Raw genomic sequence first — 19,061 nt, forward strand, 5'->3', positions numbered from 1 at the left:
TTGCTTTTAGGGATCTTCCCAACTTGCATCTCTTGCACCTTCCTGCATTGGTAGGCAGCCTTTTACCGCTGAGCCATTAGTCTAACAGATTGGGACTGATGCTGAAAAACTCTCCAACTACCAAAACGAGAGAAGGTGAAGGGTGTGGTGTACTGGACACTGATTTCTCGTAAGCAGGGGCACCTGGGGGCCCTGAGTCAGGGCTGTGCTGAGCTGCATATGTGGGATCAGGACTGGGCCCCAGCAGACTCACTAGTCTTCATTTTTGCAAATACCAACAGGTATTGAGGCAAAAGAGTGCATTTGGTTTAATGGTCTCTCAGAGGAGAGAATGAGATAATATGTGTAAACTCTTTAGCGTGGTAGGAAACTTAAAAGTGAGTTTGAAAGTTCTGTGCACAGTTACCTTACCTTTCGAGATGAAGAAAAGAGTTGAAGCAAACATGTTTGTTTGTGGACTTTAAGACTATGGTAGCTAAACTCCAAAGAGGGTACCCCAAAGAGCCTCTCTTCCCAGGATTCATGCTCTTTTGTTGTCCTTTGCCCTGGGACCCAGGCAGGCTCTGGCTCTCTTTTCACCAATAGAAGGTGGTGGTAGAGATGCTGAATGACGCCTGAGAGTAGGTCACTGCAGCCCTGCAGCTTCAGCTTAGGTGTCTTAGAGCATCTGTCCCAGGAGAAACCAGCCACCATGTGTGAAGTCCGGCTTCCCTGAGACCGTGAGGGGCCCAAGCCAGCCATGTGGAGAAGCCACAGGGAGGAAGGAACACTGCCTGGCCAGCCCCCAGCTTTCTAGCCAGCCTAGCTCAGGCACCAGACATGCCTCCAGCAGAGCGGAAATGAGCCATCATGTGACTGCAGCCCCAGATGTCATCTGAGTGCATTGTTAAGGGAGACTCCCAGCAAGCACCACCCAGCTGAGCTCAGTCAACACAGAGAACCACGAGAGAGAACCACTGCTGTCTCAAGTCACCGTAGGAGGCACCATCTGTGATGGCTCCCACGGCCCCTTACACCCTGCAAGCTCCTCACCCCGTGAGTGCAGGGAGGACCTGTGGTCTGCTGATAAAGGAAGGATCAGAGCAAAGATGCTGCGATCATGCATGTGAGATTAGGTGACAGAAGACTGACTTCCACTGACCTCACACTTTCTTTGATTCTCCTCATTTGCTCACTTGGAGGAAACAAAGCTACCGTGTTGTAAGCTGTCCTGTGGGGAGCCCCAGGTGACAAGGAACCGAGCGTGACCTCCAGATCCTGCCAACAACCACAGTGTGAGCCTGGAGGCAGACCCTTCCCCAGTTGAGCCTTGAGAAGGCTTCCGCCACGGCTGACAACTTGACTGCGGCCTGTGAGGGAGCCTGAGCCCGAGGACCCAGCTAAGCTGCACCCGGAATTCCCTACCCCCCGAGACTGAGATATAATAGATGCTGTTCAAGCCACAAAGCCCTGGGGTAATTTGTTCTGTGGCAATAGAAAACCAATAGAGTTACTTCAGGTTAGGGCAATGAAACCCCAATAGGGTTACCTCAGGTCATACAGCAATGAAACTTGGGAACAAATACAACTATAATAAGACAGCCAAAACAACAGCCTCATATTGGCCATAAGTGCCAGGCAGAACTCTGTGCTCCTGGTGTCACTGTTGTTCAGTTGCTCAGTCATGTCTGACTCTTGTGAGCCCGTGGACTCTTAATAGCCCACCAAGCTCCTCTGTCCATGGGCCTTCCTGGCGAGAATACTGGAGTGGGCTGTCATTTCCTTCTCCAGGGGATATTCCCAGACCAGGGATCAAACCCAGGTCTTCTGCATTGGCAGGCAGATTTTTTTTTTTTTTTAAACCACTGAGCCACCTGGGAAGCTCGCTCCTGGCATTACTAAACTTGATAAGCAAGAGAAAGCATTTGAACCACAGTTAGACCCTTGCTTCTAATGGTCAGTTCTTAGGAGTAGAGAAGACATCGAGAAGGAAGCACCCACACGTGATGCAACAAGTGGGCTGGGAAGTCTGCTCCCGCCTACAAACGATGGGGCGGGGCAGTCCTGGGAAGGCAACAGGGGAGAGAACTGAGCGGCTCATGCAAGTACCTCTGCTTGTTGCAGGGAAGATAAGTCAGCAGCACGGGGCTGTCCAGGAGCTGTCGGACCACAGGCCAACAGATGTTGCTAAACATCAACTGTCATCACGCTCAAGGAAGAGTTAAGGCTGAGATTTTCCTGCCTTGGAACAAAGAGTAGGCAATTACCAAGTTGCATGGAATTAATTCTATATTCTCTGTACTATCTAGGTCAGAAAAAATTTTCAAGAAATCTGCCACTTAGGAGGGTTCAGTTTAGTTGCTCAGCCGTGTCTGACTCTTTGCAACCCCATGAACTGCAGCACGCCATGTTTCCCTGTCTATCACCAATTCCTGAAGTTTACTCAAACTCATGTCCATTAAGCCGGTGATGCCATCCAACCATTTCATCCTCTGTCATCCCCTTCTCCTCCTGCCTTCAGTCTTTCCCAGCATCAGGGTCTTTTCCAATGAGTCAGTTCTTTGCATCAGGTGGCCAAAGTATTGGAGTTTCAGCATCAGTCCTTCCAATGAATATTCAGGACTGATTTCCTTTAGGATGGACTGGTTGGATCTCCTTATAGTGCAAGGGACTCTCAAGAGTCTTCTCCAACACCACAGTTCAAAAGCATCAATTCTTCGGTGCTCAGCTTTCTTTACAGTCCGACTCTCACATCCATACATGACTACTGGAAAAACCATAGCTTTGACTAGATGGACCTTTGTTGACAAAATGATGTCTCTCCTTTTTAATATGCTGTCTAGGTTGGTCATAGTTTTTCTTCCAAGGAGCAAGAGTCTTTTAATTTCACAGTTGCAGGAGGGTTAGGGAAAAAATATTTGTACCCCCTCCAAGTTTCTAGATTGAAGTTTTAACCCCCAGCATGGCCGTATTAGGAGTAAGGAAGTAATTAAAGGTTAAGTGAGCCTCAGTGGTAAAGCAGCTGCCTGCAATGCAGGAGATGCAGGTTCGATCCCTGAGTCAGGAAGATCCCCTGGAGGAGGAGATGGCAACCCACTCCATGATTCCTGCCTAGAGAATCCCATGGATAGAGGAGCCTGGTGGGCTACAGTCCACCGGGTCACAAAGAGTCGGACACAACTGAGCGACAACAGAAGGCCTGAGGGTGGGCCCTGGTCTGACAGAACTGTGTCCTGTGAGAAGGGACGGGAGAGACCCTGCACCAGGGAAGGGTCGTGTGAGGACATAGCAGGAGCGTGGCTGTCTGCAAGCCAGGAAGAGCCCTCAGCAGAAACTGAATGGCCAGAACCTGGATCTGGGACTTTTAGCCTCTAGAAGGTGAAGAAACCTTGGAGAAGGGCATCGCAACCCACTCCAGTATTCTTGCCTAGAGAATCCCATGGACAGGGGAGTCTGGGGGTGGGGGGGGGGGCTACAGTCCATAGGGTCGCAAAGAGCCGGCCACGACTAAAGCGACTGAACACTCACACATGCAGTGGGAGGAGATGGACTTCTATTGTGTAAGCCAGTCACTCTGCATTTTGTTGAGGCAGCCTGAGCTAAGACAGTAGGTTAGGAGGAACTGGACTAAGCCGTTTCTTTTCCTGAACTGGGGGCCCACTTACAGCATGAATACTCAGTGTTAGCTGTCACTGGTTATTGTTAACAAAAGAGTCCAGGAAACCATGATGGAGTATCTACAAAATGCTAGACAAACGTCCCCTGCTAAGCTTGGAAATGAGTTGCGTCCCTTGGAGCAGATAGCTGATTTCCTGGGGTAGCACAGCTTCTGCAGATGGGCCTCCTGAGTTGTTGCTTTGAACTCTGAAAAACAGCCGTGTGTGGGAGTCAGCATGCTGCAGGCTGGTGGGCTTGACTCTGGTCCTATTCTAGAAGGAGATTATTTAAAAGAAATGGTTCACTGACCCTTAGGAGATGAACCTCAGGTCTGAGTAGGGTTTTTTAAGAATAAGTGGTATCAGACCAATCTTATTCATGACATCAAGATCCTTTTTGAAGCAGGTAGTATTAGTAGGCGTGTTAGTAGCTCAGTTGTGTCCGACTCTGCAGTTCCATGGACTGTAGCCTGGGCTTCACTGGTGGCTCAGAGGTTAAAGCATCTGCCTCCAATGCGGGAGACCTGGGTTAGATCCCTGGGTCGGGAAGATCCCCTGGAGAAGGAAATGGCAACCCACTGCAGTATTCTTGCCAGGCTCCTACGTCCATGGGATTCTCCAGGCAAGAATACTGGAATGGACTGCCATTCCCTTCTCCAGAGGATATTCTTGACCCAGATTAGCAAGGCAGGGTGTCAGATGAGCTTCCCAGGTGGCGCTAGTGGTGGAGAACCTAAGAGAAACAGGCTCGATCTCTGGGTCCAGAAGATTCCCTGGAGGTGAAAATGACAACCTACTCCAGTATCCTTCCCTGGAGAATCCCACAGACAGAGGAGCCTGGAGGGCTACAGTCCATAGGGTCGCAAAGAGTCAGACACCACTGAAACAACCTAGCAGAGCAGAGCAGGGTTTCAAATACATACATACTCATTTACCCATGGGTCAAATTTCCCAATTCAATAGGATTACTGGAGAATACTGTGGATATACTACAGCTGGATTTTAGAAGGTTTTAAAATAAGAGCAAGGTTGACAAATGTGGGCTATCTCTGTGGTTAGAGAGACTCCAGCTGGGGGCTTATTTGCATCGGAGCATCTCTGTGGTTAGAGAGACTCTATCTAGCTGGTGGCCCATTTGCATCGGGCCTCAGCTGGTCATGCTGCATCCCTGTCACATTCAATAATGCATGAGAAGCCAACACTGGAGGTCCCACGCTGGGGTCAGGTCTTCCTGGGTTCCTGAGAAAAAGCACTTCACCTCTTCAGGCCTGTTTCCTGTCTATAAATGAGGACGATGACCACTGGTAACTGATCAAGCTGTTAAGAGAATTTACAGGCCTTAGGCTTTGTAGGTGCTCAGCAATTGCTGGTTATTCTCATTGGAGAGCATGAACCTGAGCAGAGAGCGGAGGGGGCAACCTGAGAATGGAGTAGTGGACCCACGGGGTGGAAGCTGCCCACGCGCTCACTCTCAGGCTGACACAGACTCACCTGCAGCGTGTTCATTCTGAGCTTAACGAGGGAGGTGCCCAACAGCAGCATGCTCGGAGGAGGGGGACCTGGAGGAGGACGTGGAGGGACGTGAGGGATGGCTAAGCATCAGACCAGCTTCCTCCAAACCCCGGCACACGGGGGTCCCACTCCCTTGGTCACAGACACCATCACGGCACCCTTCCATTTCCTCTCCCATCACAGTGCTAACGGTGTAATTGTTTGGTTGTTCAGCTAACTGTGTCCCACTAGAAGGTTAGTCCCAGGAGGACAGCGACTTGCCCATGGATTCTGCCTTGTTTCCAGAGCTGAGAAGCATGCCCAGCCCCCACTAAGCACTCAGTTAAGGTTGGAAGAACAGACGAGTGAGGATAAGAGGGATGGAAGTGACGCAGGGCTACAGCTCAAGGGAGGACCACTTCCTGGAGAAGTTACCAGGAGGCACTGTGGGCCTCAAACATGTCAACTCTTCTAAGACCTGGAGTCATCCGAAGAGAGCAGGAAGTCTGTGGGGATGTCTCGGGGAGATGAGGTTGCTGGCCCAGTCCTCCAAGCAGGCATTTCTATACCCGATAAGCCTGGCTGCAACTGAGAGCTCAAAGCTGGCTGTCTCTGGGCAAATGCAGCCACCAACGTGTTTGGTTTCATCCTCAGAGATTAAAATATTTTTTTGAACAAGTTTGCAATGTTTTGGAATCGGAAGGCTGTCACCCGAAAACTCTCATTTGAAGTCAAACTCTTCTCAAAGAGCTGAGTGGCAGCTGTCCCCTTTAGACACTGCTACCCGGCCTGTCCCTGCAGCAACTGGCCTTTACATTTACTGGTCTTGTCAGGAAGAACCCTGTCCCTCTGAGAGTGTATGAAAAGAATTCGAGAGATAGTCTTTTGTTATTCCTTTAGGAATCGCAGTTTCAGACTGAGTGTGAATGGAATTTCTTGTCCTAATTACCCAGGATTCAGGCTGTTGGTTTGCCTGGTAACCCTGTCCCCACTCCAACTTTCTAACCTTCACCCCATGAGGCCGGACACCATGCATTCTCTTCCACCCCACCCCCACCCCCCAACTGTAGGTGCCCTTCCTCAGAGCCCCCGAGCAAATCCATGCGCGTCACACTTTGCTTTGGTAACTGTTAATACCTCTGCCTCTAAGTTTGCTGAGGGCAGGGGCTGGGTGTTCATGTTGGCATCTTCAAGCTAGTTGACAGCTTAGTGAGTGAATGAGAAACGCACAATGAAGGCAGCTGGAGCCTTTCATTTTCCCTCGTTCAGACTGACTTTAAATAGGCCCCCAGCAACATTTCAGGACCGTCAGGGGACATTTCAACCAGTGCTCCAAAGAGGGTCTGGAAATATCTTCATCTATTCTTGATTTCAGAACTTCGGAACGGTGAGGCAAGATGCTAAATCTAGAAAGTGCTTTTGGTCAGCTCATGTCTCCACACCATTTAGAAACAGCTTGGACTGCGATGTTTCTGAACACTTGCTCCTGTCCGGGCGCCTTAGCTGAACGGTGACCTGCAGGGTCAGGCTGTCAGCTCTGTGGGAGGTGGGACCCCCACACACACCCCTCCTGAGAGCGCTTGTCCAGGCGCCTTAGCAGAATGGTGACCTGCAGGCTCAGGCTGTCAGCTCTGTGGGAGGTGGGACCCCCACACACACCCCTCCTGAGAGCGCTTGTCCTGGGACAGAAAACCTGCACGCTCTGGTAGTCACAGTTCAGAAAAGGTTTGTGGGAGAAGCTGCCAGAAAAGCTCCCCTGTCCTCATCACTTGGGTGTGTCAGAGGTTTGCCCCAGTTTTTAACGTCTTTGGGGTCACAAACCTCTTTGTGAAAATGGAAGGTTACAGACCCCATCGCCAGAAAAATGCAGACACCTATGGGGGAGAGCATGGCAACCCACTCCAGAATTCCTGCCTGGAGACTCCCCATGGACAGAGGAGCCTGGTGGGTTACAGTCCATGGGGTCGCACAGAGTCAGACACGACAGAAGCCACTTACCACACAGGCATGGGTGTCTATGCAGACACCTTTCAGACAACCGAAGGCATTCCTGGACTCCCACGGCCATTCTCTCGCTGAGATGACGCTCTGAAAGCAAAGGGTGGCTGAACTAGCGCGCTGTTCCGTCCGCTGGGCGCAAGGAGTGAGAGGCAGTCCTACATTCACTCCATTGTGAACCCGTGTCTGACACCCCCCTCCACCCCCTCTACCCACGGGCCGGCCTCGGCGCTCGAGGGGCTCAGGGGAGGTGGTCGCGCCGCGGGGGCTCTCCCCAGCGGCCTGGAAGCAAGGCATGCCAGGGCTGCCCACCCCTCCACCGGCCCGCGCCCCCTTCCCGGCCCGCGCCCCTTCCCGGGCCCCTGTCCCTTCCCCAGCCCTGCACCTCCTCCCCCTCCCCCGACGCGGCCCCTCCCCGCGGCGAGCCGCTTCCGCGCACGTGACCAGGCCGCGCGTCGCGCTCCGGCGAGTCTCCGGGAGCCGGCGCTCCCCCGGCCGCTGTCTCTCCGGCTCCGGCTGCCGCGGCCGCAGTGAGCGCCCCGAGCCCGCCCGGCGCCGAGGGCCGCGCCGCCGCGATGGAACCGTGAGTGCCGGCCCGGGCGAGGGGGAGCGGGGTTGTGGGGCGGGGAGTCCCTGGTTCTCCCCGGGCCCGGAGTTGGGGCTTCTCCGTCCGGCTCCGGGAGGCCGGCCGCGGGACCCCCGCCCACGTGGAGCCCGGGGGCCCGGGGAGGGCGTGCCGCCCGCGCTTTGCGCGGGGCACTCGGCGCAGGGGCCGCTCCACGGGCTCGCCGGCCCAGCTGGAGTTGGCGTCGGAGACCGGGTCAGGGTTCCAGGGCGGGACTCGGCCCCAGCGCAGCGCAGGAAGGCCCTGCTCGCCCCGGGGAGCCGGGGGACCCCGTTTTTCCCCAGCGCAGCGCTATGGAGATGGCTGAGAAGTGCCTTGCCCCCCAGCTGGAGCCCCTGCCCGGCCTTCCCGCTGCAGAGGCAGTGACCCCCCTGCCCCGGGCCGAGGCCCTGTTCATCCCTGCTTTCTGTCCAAGCGCCAGGTAGAGGGCGGGGCGCTCCTTGGGCTCTTTGCTGATGCTGCCACGTTGGGAGCCCGCTGCAAGCCTCTTTAGATGTGGGGGACACGAGGCTTACGAGTTTTACAGTCTGCTGACTTCAGGCTTATTATTTCTGTGACGTGAAGGGGTTTTAATGAGTAAAAAAACCTGTTCGTGGCCTCACAGACGCCGTCCCTGAAGCTTGCAGTTGACGCCACAGAGTCACCTGGGTGTTCCTCAGGGGACATCTGGAAAAGGAGAGAGAATTAAGAAAGAAGTTTTAGTATTTGAGTCCTAAACGGTGGCGAGAAGGGAGTCCCTGTGTCTCTGTGGTGGGGAGCGGCATCTGTGATGGGAGGTGAGGAGGGCAGTTACCCAAAATCGAAGGCTGCCCTGAGAGGGGACTGTGAGAGTGTCTCTGTGTGTCTGAGGTTTTAGAGGCTGAAAGGTTTGCAGTGCACTTCTGCTCATTTCTCTGTGGACATAGAGAGGCAGGATCTGGGCATGTTGCCTGAATGCAAACACATGTGTTGCAAGGATAGGTTTTTCCTCCTACTTGTGTAGAAGTTTCTGACCTGATCATTTTAGCTCAACATGGGAAACCTGACTTGCATAACGTATCAGTCCCAGATGGGTGTTTGAAAGGTCTTCCTTTTAATTAACCCCAGAGGGAGGTAGGATAGCAGTACTGCCTCTGCCCAACTCTGGGGTGCAACATTCATTTGTGAAGTGAGAAGTGAAAGTGTTAGTTGCTCAGTCCTGTCCAACTCTCTGCGACCCCTTGGACTGTAGCCCGCCAGGCTCCTCTGTCTATGGGATTTCCCAGGCAAGAATATTGGAGTGGGTTGCCATTTCTTCCTCCAGGGGATCTTCCTGACCCAGGGATCGAACCCACATCTCATGCACTGCAGGCAGATTCTTTTCCATCAGAGCCACCAGGCAAGTCCAGTTATGTGAACAGCACTTCTGAGAACACTGAAATTGTGACCCTGTGGCCTAGTGACAAGGAGCATGTTGAGGTCCTCACGTACTGAATCTCCTTGGGCCCGCAGAGCGTGGCAGCCCGAGTCTTAGAGTCGCTCCCCTGCGGAGGGTCGGCCACCAGATGCTGTCCTGTCGAGCAGGGGGCCCAGCATTGCTTATACAGAGGTCAGCTGGCCACCATTGTCCAACACTCAGAACGGTACAGACCTGAAAATGAGGAAAACGTCTTTGGCAACAAATAAAAATCCTACCTTCTGGCTGTATTGGCCTTGCTCTCCACCTTTCAGTTTTGCTGTTGGACGCCGCCAACCTGCTGACTCCAGCCCGCCATCTCCTTGAGACCTGACACCATACCTTCCATTAAGTTGCAGAGCTCTGATGGAGAGATAATCGAAGTTGATATTGAAATTGCAAAACAGTCTGTGACCCTCAAGACTATGTTGGAAGATTTGGGAATGAGTGATGAAGGAGATGATGATCCAGTCCCCCTGCCAAACGTTAATGTGGCAATATTAGGAAAGGTCGTTCAGTGGTGCACCCACCACAAGGATGACCCTCCTCCTGAGGATGATGAGAACAAAGAAAGACGAACAGACAATATACCTGTTTGGGATCAAGAATTCCTGAAAGTTGACCAAGGGACACTCTTTGAGCTTATATTGGCAGCAAACTACTTAGACATTAAACTTTTGCTTGATGTTACCTGCAAGGCTTGGTAATATGATCAACGGGAAAACTCCTGGGATTTGAAAGACATTCAATATCAAGAATGATTTTACTGAAGAAGGGGAAGCCCAGGTACACAAAGACAACCAGTGGTGTGAGGAGAAGTGAAATTTCATGTCTGGTGCCGTAACACTGTAAGGAATATTCCAAATGCTAGTTGCACTGCTTTGTTTATAATGGTTAATATTGGAAAAACAGGCAACAAATGCAGCAGCAAGTCAACTGTGTTAGCAGAACGTTGTCCTCACTGCACGTGTAGTTTCAGTACAGTTCCCAAACTTGCAGCCCAGTTTCTTCTAATGATCAAAAGTTCCTTTTCTTTGCTCTGAATAAAATTGAACTGTGGGATCCCTATGGAAAGTGGCATTTGGGGCTTTCTCTTTTTGTAAAGCAATTTCTACCTAGTTTATTGTCCAGTTAATTTTGGTTTAGTGACTTTTAAAATTGGCATTGTAAATAAAGCACTTGCAAAACAAAAAAAAAATCCTACCCTCCAAAAAAGCCTGGAAATCTAGAGCAGGGCTCCAGTGCCTGGTGGGGTCAAACCTCGTACATGTGACGAGGAACCCACGGCACCAAAGGTGAGAAGTGACGGGGCAGGAAGAGAAGCCGGGAGCAGGAACGGGCTAGGGAGGCTGGGAGCGAACAGAGCGGCTGCAGGAGCAGGCTTCCGGGCTGGGGGCATTCACGCAGGGCTGTTGCCCTGACCTCTGCTCAGATGCGTCCCAGCCTATTCTTTTTAAAAGGTCAGGAGAGGTTGCCATCAGAACCAGTCAGAAAAAAAAGGGTTCCCAGTTCTTAAAGCTTTATGCTTAAGTTTCCTGCAAACTCCTTTTCTGGTAGTACTAGGGAAGCGAGAGGTGCTGGGAGTTAAAGGAGGGGACGGGGGAGGGAGTGTCTCAGTTTCTTGCTAAAAGTGACTAACAGGAACACCTGTTTGAGCTGCACAGACCCAAGTGGCTGAGATTTCTCGGGTTCATTTGTTGCTTTGCTCTGACGCAGGCCATTTTTCTGACGGTTTCCATCAGGTTGCCTCTTGTGTGTGTCTCGATTGGCATTTATGGCCAGTTTTTAAAGAATGTATTTTGCAAGTCTCCTTCCACCTGGGTGCATTTAAGCGTAGAAAAAAAATGTGTTATTCAGACTTCTGCAGCAGCAAGCAGGTGGCACAGGGGAGCCTTGCGGTGGTGGCTGTATCCCAGGTCTTCTGAGTGTCCTGGGGCCATAGGGGACAGCAGACCTGAGTGAGTGTCCTGTTCGTTCGTTCAGCTGTAGAGCTAGTTAGATTTGCGTCCCTTACTTAGGATGGTCTCTTTTCTGAACTGGAAGGATCTCTGGAACTAACGAAAGATGACAGTGCGTTTACTGTGAGTCAGGTGCTCGTGTGGCACTTTGTCATTCCACGTAACCCTCATCGCCTCCCTTCCTGTCAAGAGGTTTCTCTTATCCCAGTTTTCCAGATGAGGACACTGAGGCGCAGGGAAGTCCAGGCGAGTTTCTCCAGGTCACTGAGGACAAAAGCCTGGGAGTGGGCTCCAGGGCCCACGGTCTTGGGGCTCATGCACCCGGCTTCAGTCACAGCTGGCCCTGACCGAGCATTCGCCAAGTTCCCCGTCGTAACTCACCTCGTTATCACAGCAGCCCACGGCAGCAGGGTCCCTCGGTTTCCTGAATTTTACAGTTCAGGAATTAGGGGCTCTGGAAGGGAACGTGGTTCTCCCCAGATCACCCTGCTGGTCGGTGGGGCAAAGGCCTTCCAGCCCGGCCCGCTGGCCTCTGGAGCCTGCAGTTCTTAACCTCTGGGCTGGGGGCTGCCTGGCCCGGGGCCTGCTTCCTTGCTCTGTTTGCCATGGAAAGGGTATTCGATGACCTGACCAACACGCTCCTGGGTCTGTGTCCCTGGGGGTGTGGCCTGGCAAGCAAGGATAACACGTGAATTCATGGTTCCTTGAGCAGCTTGGAACATCATTCATCAGAATACATTTTGAGTTTGTTGGGCCTTGAATATCTGCCTAATGGCCTTTTGGAATAAGGATAATTTTTTGTGATATATTCAAGTTGGTTGATTGAAATTTCAGAATTCTTGGGACTTGCCTGGTGGTCCAGTGACTGGGATTCTGTTCTCCCAGTGCAGGGGCCTCAGTCAGGGAACTAGATTCTACATGCTGTGACAAAGAGTTCGAGTGCGGTAACTAAGATCTGGCACAGCCAAATAAATAAAAATATTTTTTTAAAAGAAGTTTCAGAATTCTTACTCTCCTTTGCAAACCCCATTAAATGGTGAGTCATTTAAAATGGGGAGTTTGGGGAGGCTATGGTAGAGTGGTGGGTCTCCTTTCCACTTCTGACCTTGTGGGTTCAAATCCCACCTCCGTGTCCTGCTGACTGGGACCTTGGCGGGTATATGCTCTGCCCAGCCTCTGCTCTCCCATCTGTAAATTGGGTCGATGATACCTGCCTCACAGGGAGACACCTGACTGGGTACCAGGTAGGTGCTTAGGGAATACACCTGATGTTGGGTGGGCTCTCTGATCCAGAGGAGGGGCGATATTACACAGTGGATCTTCAGGGGTATCAGGAGGATGAAAACAGGTTTGTTTGTTTGTTTTTTAAGAAAAAGTAGAGGGTAGGGCAAAAGCACCATTCCTATTCATAACTAATGCAGCTGAGTCCCTCCTCTGTGCTTACCACACTCTTCTGAGAGTTTCATTTTTGTCTCCCTCCCTGTGGGTATTATTCTGCCCACCTCTGATTTTTGGACGAGGACACTGACGCCCCGAGAAGTTACCTGCTTGCCCACCCAGCGTCTGCCTAGGAAGTGGGGAAGCCAGGGTTTGAACCCAGCCTGACAGGCACCAGGCCGGCCCTTTGGGCCCTGGGAGATGAGACCACTTTTTGATACAGATTGTGAGAAAAATGAAGTCTTAACTGAAACGTGAGAACTAGCCGAGAGATGGAGCATCCCTTTCCACCGCCCAGATTCTATGTTTCTAATTCTACAGTGGGAAACCTGGGTATATGGTGAGCAAACAGCAGTATTTGTAATCCTGAAGCAGCTTTAGTCTGTATTTACCCACTGTACCGTGACTCAGTGAGCCGAGCAAAGACAGGTAATTCTTTGGTGTCACGGGGATGTGTCAGAGCTGGACAGAATCTGTGATGGCATCTTCTGGGACAGAAGTCTGCAGGCTGACGCTACATCAGGGCTGGCTAAGGCTCTCACGTGGAGAAAACGTGACTCTGAGCCCGTGCAGCTTCTGGGGCTCTTTCTCCCACCCGGCTGCACGCTGATCACCCCCTGTGGGCTCTTGTCACCGCAGAAGCTGTGGTACTCCCTGCCCCCACCCCTTTCCACCTCGCTGAGACGCACCCTGAAGCATGTTCTCTGCTCACTCAGGTGTTGTCCACCGCCTGGCCCTTCTGCTCTAGCCGATAAAGAGGCTCATTGAGTGCTCGCCTCCCCCGAGGTTTCTTTCTAATGCTGTTTTATTAACTCTTATGAGGCCTGCGTGGGAAGGAGAAGTGCTTAGTGGGCCAAGGAGCATTGGCCATCAGCCGCTCAGGAGTGCCCTGTGGCCCTGATGGGACCCGGGCTTGTCAGCTGGCCAAAGGTGCCCCAGGGCGGGCCCTTGCTGGGAACCGCCTTGGCCAGCTCGCTGACACCAAGGGCAAAGGTCAGAGCCACAGAAGCATTAGAGAAAGAAGTTGCTGCTGCTGCTAAGTCACTTCAGTCGTGTCCAACTCTGTGCGACCTCATAGATGGCAGCCCACTAGGCTTCCCCATCCCTGGGATTCTCCAGGCAAGAACACTGGAGTGGGTTGCCATTTCCTTCTCCAGTGCATGAAAGTGAAAAGTGAAAGTGAAATCGATCAGTCGTGTCCGACTCTTAGTGACCCCATGGACTGCAGCCCACCAGTCTCCTCTGTCCATGGGATTTTCCAGGCAAGAGTGCTGGAGTCGGGTGCCATTGCCTTCTCCGAGAGAAAGAAGTTACATGTTGACAATTAACGTAGCAGGGAAAATAATGAGAACCTGGGGGAAACCAGGGAAACACCTGGCGTTTGTGAGGCACAGCACACGACACCCTGAGGGCAGAGGGGAGCTCCAGGTGGGGGTTTTGGAGGGGCTGCAGATGGTTGTAACCCATGGGGAAATCCGGGGACAGGCGTGTGCGCCCCCTCCCTGTCCTGCAGGGGGAGACAGCTGCTTCCTCAGAGCAGCCAGTTGTGGGGGCCCTCCTAGGAGCCAGGACCTCAGCGGGTCCGGGAGGGTGGGGGCTGGAGGGAAGGGCTGGATGGTGGCCTTGGGGACGGATGTTGGCCTCGACAGCAGTGCCTCAGTGCCGGGGACGCCCGGGGACTGTTTCACATTCAGAAAGGGCCGCCCAGGTGCCTTGAACTAGAAGGTTTCCACGTCTCCATGACTGCCTTGAAGTTTTGCTTTTCGTTTTGGTTTGTTTTTAGGGTGTGGGTATCAATGGGAAGCTTTCGATTCCAATAGAATATTTCATGAAATGTGGCTGACACATCCGGGGGCAGGGGGTGTCTGGAATTTGAGGCGGGAACATCCAGGGTTAATCTGATGGCTCTGGGGACCCGGGCGTGGACGGGGGCGACCGGCGGTGGGGGGAGGTGTCTCCATCTTTCTATTCCCGCATCCTCATCTGTGGGCGGCAGCCACCCTCTTACGTGTGGCGTGGTGACAGGCAGTGCCTCCCCTCAGTCACGGGCACTGAAGGCAGGCAGCACCCGGCTGGTTTCCCTCAGGCTCCAGGCCAGCAGAGAGGCAGGCTGGGAAGGGGAGTCTGGCATTTCAGCCTCTGTTGTGAGGGGGCTGGTTTTGCTATCAGAGGACCAGGGTGGGAGGCGGGCAGAGGATGCTCCTGGAAAGACAGCAGCAGGTAGTGCTTCCTCCGCGCCCTGAAGATCCCTTCCTCCCGCGGCCATGTGTCCCAGCGGACACACCCCCAGGTGTGTAACACGCATGCCCCCAAGAGTCCTGAGGTGCTTGGCTGTCACTGTGAGTGACAGGGGAGTCGCCGGAGGTCTGGCTTCCACGGGAGCGGATGGGGGGACCAGAGCTCGGGGAAGGGGGCGGTGGGAGCTGAGGGGGGTTCACAGGATGACAGGGGCCATGCTGTCCTGGGGAAGCCAGCAGAGGCTCAGCCTGCACAGTGAGAAGGGCCGAGTCTCGTGTAGCTTGAGGGTTTTATGGACACGTCGACGGTGGGAGCGAAGAAAAGAGTCCAGAGGCTTCCGGCCTCAGCAGCCCGGTTGGAGCTGCCGTTCCCGAAGCTGGAAGACTGCAGGGCCTCCGTGGGAGGCCAGGGGTCCGGCTGTCAGCGTGGCACCCCCGAGACGCCCACCCGACATCAGCGTGGAGACGTTCCGCCCGCGCCAGGCCAGGTCCAGCCGGGCTGAGACAGGACCGTGCTGTGCTCACCCCTGAAGCAGGCTGCCCTGCCTGGGGAGTGAGAGCTGAGCGGAGCAGCAGGAGCGGCCTTGAGGGGCCCCCGTCAGGTGAAGAGGGTGCTCGCCCGGGAGAGCCCTGCAGGACGGGTGTCCCGCCATTTTTTCCTCCTGGGAATGGATATCTCCACAAACACCCCTTCCTTGGAAGCGTCCCTGGGAAATGTGATGAATGCCCATGGTGGAGGGGAGGGAGGGCTCGCTGTGATTTGGATTAAAGCTGCAATTTTGGGTGTTGGCTTTCTAAGAAAGGGGTTTGTAGGTTCTCTAGGAACTATGTCTGTGATATCGTAAATCACCTGTGAAACTGAGATTTAATTTAGAAGGGACCCAGAGAGTCCAAGCTGGCGCTAAGGTGATAGTCTTTTCCATCACATTGGAAAGGTCTTCCAAGGGTGGAAGGGCTCCATAGAGGCCAGGATTTTTGCGAGTGTGTGTGTGTGTGTTAGATGCCTGAGTGTGGAAAGATACACGGACCCAGAGAGGAAGACTGATGTATGGGTCCCCTCAAGAGAAGAATAGAGACATGGTTGTGAGCCAGCAGGATTGTGTAGGAAGTCTTCCTGCCCTGCTTATCGAGGTGGACTTCATTTGTGGCTGCGCTTGACCCGGCCAGGGTTCATGGGGAGACAGGAGCCGGTTCCCTGCTCCAGAGCCTCTCACCACCAACTAGAGGGAACCGCATGAACACTTTGGTGAAAACTAATAAAAGTTGAGTTGAATAGATGTTTTCTGAGTGCGTACCGTGTGTCTGTCTGGCATCTATGCAGTTAATTGATGCTTTATTTTCAAGCTCTCAGCTCTGTAGTGCGGACCACACATGCTGTAGTGGTTTAATAGTCTGGGCAGCCAGTGCAAGCAATGGAGAAGCAGGAGAAAGCTTCATGGAGAAGGTGGGACACAGAGGTGAGCCGTGAATACTGGGTCAGATTCTGATAGCAGGGAGAACAGAGAGCGTTTCAGATCGGGAGAGCAGTACATGAATGGGCTTGTCTGGCATCTGGCTCAACCTCATTGGGAAGCTTTATAGAACTTAAGCCCTATATCCTGGAGTCTGACACTTGTGTTTGAACTCTGCCTCTGCTTCGTTAAGAATCCACCTGCAATGCAGGAGACCTGAGTTAGATCCCTGAAGTGGGAAGATCCCCTGGAGACAGGAAAGGCTACCCACTCCAGTATTCTGGCCTGGAGAATTCCATGGGCTATACTGTCCATGGAGTCGGACAGGACTGAGCGACTTTACCTTTCTCTTTCTGCGTTGAGATCCAGGACAAGTCACCTGCCTCAGTCTGAGCATTCTCATCTGTGAAATGGGACCGTTAATAGTCCGTACCTCAGAAAGCAGGTGTGATGACTCAGGGAGGTAGTGATTCTTGTAGGATACATGCAGGGTGGTAGGAATTTAGGGAAGGATTGGGGGGACCCTCGAAACCCATAGCAAGGAGTTTAAACTGAGTCGAGTTGGCTATGGGAGCCACGGAGGCCTTCTGTGCCGCGGTAACATGTTACGGTGCTGTGATACCCGCAGAGGAAGACGCACCTGGAAGACTGTTCCCGGGCTTACGTGGGAGGGGGACCAGGGCCTGGATTGCGAGGCTGGCATGCGGGGAGCAGAGAGGAGGAAGCGTGGCAACACCTCTTCCGGGCTGGCTGTGCGGCATGAACCTCTTCCGGGTTGGCGGTGAGGGATGAACCTCTTCCGGGCTGGTGGTGTGGGATGAACCTCCTCCGGGCTGGCGGTGCCGGATACGTGAGAGATGGGCGGCGAGTGACCCCAGGGCGCTCGGATGTCAGGATGGAGAAAGGTGGGAAGCAGGAAACAGGCTGAGGTTTCCTTGATGCTATTTTGTTTTTTTCATGGGTTCAGTTTCAAACCTCTTGACCGTGAAGTGAAGTAGGACTTCCAAGATGTTTTGGGAGCCAGTTTCTGAGTGGGGTCCGGGGCAGGCAGGAGGTTGGGGACCGTCCCGGGGGCAGGACTGTTAGAAAGCAGGAGATCCATGGTGGGCGTCCGCGGGTCCGCAGCGTGGGGTCCTGAATCCGGGCTGGAGAGTTTCCAGAAGAGGGTGGGCGACCGTGGAGCAGGAGGGTCTGAGGCTGCGTCCATTTTCTTTTTTTCTGCACCGCTTTCTGGCCTCTTGAGCAGAGATCCGCCCGCTGATGGCCTGGTCACAGGGCTGTGGGCCGTCTGCTCATGGGTTCATGCTCGGGTATGGGGAGGTTTAGGCTTTAGTTTGACTGCGGGGACGTGTGGGCAGTTCAGCAGGGAGGTGGGCTGGGCAGAGGGACCCCTGGGTGCCTGGCCAGGAAAGAACGCCAGGAGGCACAGAGCCCGAGATGCTGGTTGGCTTCAGGGGGCGGTGGCCCGTGCAGTCCTGTGACTCCTCGGCCGGTGTTTCTCCCTTCTGTGGTGGCGTCTCGGAGTTCTCTGGACTGGGGTCAGCAGTGTGGGCTGGCGGTGCCGGGTTGAAAGCTCTGGGTGAGCTGTTTGAAAGCATTCAGGGACACGTGGCAAGCAGGCCAGTGGAGGAAGGCACGTCGTCAGCCTGTCTGTGGTCTGGGCAGTATCCCCTGGCCCAGGACACCAGGCCACCACATCCCTCCGGCGTGAGGTGGGATCCTGCCACTCGGGAAGTGGGGAGCAGAGAGACATGAGGCCTGGGGCCCAGCCCATTCCCTGCAAACCCCGGCCAGCTGGGCTGGCTGTGCGATGCCATTGGCTCACACTGGGGGCTTATTTTGCCTCCTTGGCGTCTTTTTTTTCTGCCCAGGTGGGTGAGACTTGATTGCCGAGCCAGGAAAATAGCTAATAAATTGGATTGAAGTGGAAAGGGAAACGGCAGGTTTTTACTGAGCCCCCAAGGAGAAAATTGGAAGCAAACCCAGAGTGGTCTGTGTGCTGCAGGAACTTCAGCCTTCTCACCTGCTGAGGAACTGTGCTTTTATAGTAAATCACCGATAATGCGTCTTGTTGATGATATGTTTTTAAATTCAAGCATTAAATATAACTATTCATATTCTGTCCTCTGTTTAGAGGTCATCTATTCTGAGCTGCTGGAAGGCCCTTGGCGCCCTCAGAGCCCCTGAGAGCAGCAGGTGGGGGTGACTTGGTGTAATTCTTTAAAACAACTTCAGGCATACAGAGGAGTGGTGAAGACGGTGCTGGGTGTTTCTGCACCCCTCCACCAGGCTCCCCTGCGTGTCTTCATCCAGCATGTTTGTCAGAGCTCCGGTCCTCACTGGGGCCATGGCCTTGACGTCTGAGCATGTCTGCACGTCCCCTAGCATCCAGTCCATGTAGCTTTGTGTGCTGTTATGAGCCTGGAGGACTTCCCAGGTGGTGCTAATGGTAAAGAATCCGCCTACCAATGCAGGAGATATAAGAGATGCGAGTTTGATCCCTGGGTCGGGAAGATCCCCTGGAGGAGGGCATGGCAATGCTCTCCAGTATTCTTCCCTGGAGAATCCCATGGACAGAGGAGCCTGGCGGGCTGCAGTTCATGGGGTCGCAAAGAGTCGGACATGCCTGAGTGACTGAGCACCCGTGTGTGGAGACGCCGCGTGCACCTGCGAGCAAGTCCTCCCTCTGCAGGGTGCACTGAGGCCTCTCACGGGGGTGGGGTGTGTGTGACCCAGGAGACCGTCAGGACTGCCGAGGGCAGAGCTGTGGCATCTCGGGCAAGAATCTACCATCTGTCGGTTTCCCCGCCTGCAA

At 53.6% G+C, this 19,061-nt stretch overlaps 1 protein-coding gene and 1 pseudogene across 1 annotated transcript in view; both read left to right on the plus strand.

Annotated features, from left to right (window-relative positions):
* Nucleotides 1-19,061, plus strand: part of TMEM181 (transmembrane protein 181) — a 63,087-nt gene that overhangs the window by 10,381 nt on the left and 33,645 nt on the right. The window lies entirely within an intron of this gene.
* Nucleotides 9,469-10,567, plus strand: LOC102169761 (annotated as a pseudogene).

Source organism: Capra hircus, chromosome 9 (assembly GCF_001704415.2).
Source record: "Capra hircus breed San Clemente chromosome 9, ASM170441v1, whole genome shotgun sequence".
Taxonomy (NCBI): Eukaryota; Metazoa; Chordata; class Mammalia; order Artiodactyla; family Bovidae; genus Capra; species Capra hircus.